This window comes from Rhipicephalus microplus, chromosome 8 (assembly GCF_043290135.1).
Source record: "Rhipicephalus microplus isolate Deutch F79 chromosome 8, USDA_Rmic, whole genome shotgun sequence".
Lineage (NCBI taxonomy): Eukaryota > Metazoa > Arthropoda > Arachnida > Ixodida > Ixodidae > Rhipicephalus > Rhipicephalus microplus.
In genome coordinates this window covers 113901276-113905699 of record NC_134707.1, presented here as the reverse complement: position 1 = coordinate 113905699, position 4424 = coordinate 113901276, and positions in this window count along the sequence as shown.

The window sequence follows — 4424 nt, the reverse complement described above, 5'->3', positions numbered from 1 at the left end:
AGTACAGAGAGTGAAAGGGCGAATCATTGTTTCCTGGGCTGTAACCAGTGTCGGTCCCTTATAAGGCGTCGTGAATTTTCGAAGACGGGCACACAAATTAGCACGAATAACAGAAAACGCAGCCCCAGTGTCCTCCAAAGCATCAACGTCCACTCCCTTGACTGTGACCGCAATCATATTGTAGGGGCGCGCTGGAGGAATTGGAGTCCTGTGTTGGAATGCAGTTTGTCATCCAAAAACTGCATCGCTTAGTTTTCCGGATGCCGATCAGAAGTAAGGGAAGCAGGCTGAAGAGGAGAACAAGAGCGCCGGTAAGGCGACGGTGAACGGCGTCGGGTTGATCGGTGACTACTGCGCAGTTCACCCGATGCTGGCGGAGATGGAGACTGATGCGGCGGTGACGAATAACGGCGGCCCTGGTACAAGGCTCCTGCGGTATAGTCCCGTTCGCGTATGTCATACCCTCGGCGCTCGTCTTGCTGGCGCTTGTGGCAAAAGCGTGCAATGTGACCACGATAGCCGCGATAAAAGCACGTAGGCCGAGTCGATCGTTGAGAAAGGTAGTAGCTTGCGCTAACTGCACCAGGAGAGAGAGAAGTCAGAGGTACAGGTGACGGCTCACGCGGTGGTGATGAAAAGCTCCTAGGAAAGCTTGTGGGAAGTGTGGCAGCAACCGACGCGTACGTCCGTGGCAGGGACGTCGAGCTGAAGGTGCCTGGTGGTGCGGCGGAGGTGTGCGGGAACGATGGTAGAGTACGAGAGACAATGGGCTGCAGGTTGGCCATGTGGGTCATGGACGTGAGCTCTCCCTGATGACATCCCGCAAAGACGTTGAAGAAGACTGAATGGGACACACTGAAGGTAGTGTGAATTCCATTGATTCTAATTCTTCACGTATAATTGCCCTTATCGTGTCTCGCAGGTTTGGATCAGTCGTAATACGGGCTGCGTCACTGTCTGGTTGTAGGCCCATAGACTCAAGTTCTTCGAGGCGCTGACAGGTTGTCGCAACGTCAGCAACAGTAGCCGGATTCCGGATTGCAAGGGCATTGAATGCGACGGGTGCGATCCCCTTAAAAACTGGCGCACCTTGTCTGATTCTGTCATAGGTGTGTCAATCCGGCAGCAAAGTGAAAGAACATCCTCAATGTAGGATGTGTACGACTCCCCGATGTGCTGTTTCCGAGTCGCGAGAGCTTTCTTTGCGAGAGCCGAACGAACTGGCGGTGTGCCTAAGACATGGTGAAGCTGATCTTTGAAGGCTAACCAGTCTGGGATGTCGACGAAGTGGTTGAGGAACCACGTTTTCGCGACACCCGTGAGGTAGAATGACACGTGAGTGAGTTTGTAGGTGTTATCCCACCGGTTGGCAGTGCCGACACGTTCGAAATCGTCCAGCCATTCTTCCACATCTTCCCCACGCATACCAGCGAAGGGATGGGGCTCACGCTGGAGGCTGTTGATGACGTGAGAAGGCGCGGCACGCGGTGGTTGAGTGGGAATGGCTGCAGCACCGGCCTCATCTTGGTGCGACATATTTCCGGACACCTGACCCAAGCGGCGACCTGAACGTAGCTCCAGGGGGTAGAGTGGTTGAGAGGATGGCGGGGGATTTAACAGCACGCTCCACCACGTGTGAAGTCTTGGTTTGGATTTCCTTTTATTAGGCCCGAGAAACCGGCAGCCATCAGCTACGATGAATGAGCCAAGATGATCCTACGCGACAACGATGAGGATGCATGAGCCACACATGATAATGATGATAATGTACCGGTGAAGAGGATTCGTATACTAAATGCCCGAAATATCTTTACTATAGTGTATATCTCTTCTCATGGCTATTCAGTTGTCACAAACCGAGCGCTCAAAAAAGGGCGCGCCGCCAAATTCTCGCGACGGAGTGCCGTGAGGTGAACGATAAAAAAAAGAAAACAAGCATCCAAAGACTCCCCGTGCGTGCGACCTTCTCCCCTCGGAAGCGTAGGTTCGCCAACGAACCTTCTCGCGTCGGCGGCCGAGCAAGCCCTGGAAATTTGTCGATGGAAAGGGGCGTGGTGATGCCGAGTTGAGTCATCCGTCGCGGACGGCCCCCTATCGTCTCGCCCTTTCCCCCAGCCTTCGCTGCGTATCGCGCCGACGAATTGATGAGAACTTTCTGGAAACTCGCGCGGAAGGTATTTAATCGAGCAGCCGAGATGAGAGATCAGGAGAAGACGGAAGTTAGCGCCAGAGCACGTATGGTATACCGCCGTGTAGTCGGCGAAGGTTTTGTCCTTAGTGACAATGCAGGAGAAGAAGAAAAAGAAAGTATGCGCCAGAGTGCGTGGGGTGTTCCGCCTTGTGGGCGAAGCCTTTTGTCTTCCGTGACAAAGGAGGAGAAGAAGAGGATTTCCACCTGAGGGGTGAAGGCTCGAGCTACAGGCAAGAGCATGTGTCTACCGCTATCGAGCGAAGACGCGTGACAACAGCTGCGTGTGTGAAGCCGACGTGTTTCTGGCGAAGATGTTTGAAGCTTGGAGAGCGGCCAATTGATGACGCGAGGTTTCCTGAAAGAGAAACTTCGGGGGCAGCGGAACGACAACAACGCTGGACTTTGAGTGAGTGATTCTCCTAAGAGTATCATCCAGACTTTTGTTCCAACAGCTTTGGACTGAATAAGTTTTCTAATTCTTTAGTCTTTAGGTGTCTTGGTTGTTCGATGCATGCGACTGCATTGAAGCGCGTATTGTTTTCTGCGTCCGTTGTTTCGAGTGTGGCTGATTGTACTGTGTAGTACATTGTTTGATTGGTGACATATTGCATTCCACTATTGTCGAGTGTGCATACTTGTGTATCGTTTTGATCTGCCATAACTGAGAATATATTTTTGTTTTCTTTATCAACTCTCGGCTCTGACTTGTTCTTTGGACCACAGCCGGCGTCCACTGGCGCACCAAAAAGGACCACTTCTAAATTGTGCACGCTTTCGTGGTGGGGTTCGGGCCTTGGAATTAGCTTCGGCCCTTGGAATTAGCCCGGCGATCGCCTCCCTAATTAACGGGACCAGTGACATCGGTATAGTTGCTTATCCTATGCCAACGACTCGTCAACCTTTTCCAGCTATGTACTCGAAGTGTTGTCACGAATTGAGAGTTGAATTGTGAATTACGCCAAGGTGTTTAGTAGATTCCACATGATATGTGTCGTCAGAATGGTAACATAGTGAGATGTTTCCGGGGCATTGCAAGGGAAAGACAAGAAAGGCACAATTACCCGGATTCAGTCAGTGTCAGAAGTGATTGTCGTTGAGCCAGTTCTCCAGGGTGTTAAAATAGGACTGAAGCCGGTTGTATAAGATCTGAATGATATCTGCCATTGCAAAGAAGGTGATCTCGTCTGCATAAGCATAAGCTGCGATGTCCTCGTTACGTGAAATGGTGCTCATTAGCACAATTATTTGCACCGGGAGAGTACTGAGCCTTGCAACACTCCTCTCGTTTTTGTGTGAATAGTCTATAAAAAGCCGCCTCTAAAACAGTAGAACTTCCTGTGCACAAAAATTGGTGAATCCACGTTACTATGTACGCTGGAAAATGGAAGGAGTGCTGTATAAATAAATAAAGAAAGAAAGAAACAAATTAGTATATATATATATATATATGTATGTATGTGTGTATATATATAAAAGAATACTTTGCTATACAGCATCATACACTCTAAAAGAAGAGCGAGTAAAAAGGGTGTCTTTTTGTATCACAACAATAATCGTCATCTATTTTGCGTTTCATTCTTGCGCTATCGTCACGATCGATATGCCCATTATGAGCGTTATGTTGCATTCTCGATAGGAATGTGGCCAGCGCTGAGTTTTCAAGAAAGGAAGAGCACGCAAGCCTGTTGACGATTATTGTTGTAGGACAAAAAGACACCCTTTTTACTCGATATGTTTTAGAGTGTATGTTTAGTGGTGTGCAAAGTAACTAGAGCCGCATATTTGTTGGGCTGTTGTGCTAACTGTATACGACTTTCTAAATCAACATGAACATTCCATATGGGCCACCCGGCCCTGAACCTGATGTACTAGAGGCTTAGCAATAGCCTCTCATCAATAAATTTATTGATTCGAGTATGGATAACACTTTCAATCAATTTCAGCAGATTAGATGTCAAGGCAATCGGCCTTATGTTGTCTAATATGTATACCCACCGTCTTGTTTCATCAGCAACAGTATAGTTTTAGCTAGTTCCAATTCTGGTGGTTTTCATGAGCTTTTCAATGATTAACTGACAATATCTAAAAGAACATTGGGTGATTCTTGAAATTACTCAAACATGTAATTTGTATTTCATTCTAGCCCCGGAGCTGTCATCGGCAGACATAGTACAGTTTGAGTCAATTCTGATAAAAACACTTCTGAAAATTCATGTGACGATACCTGAATGTT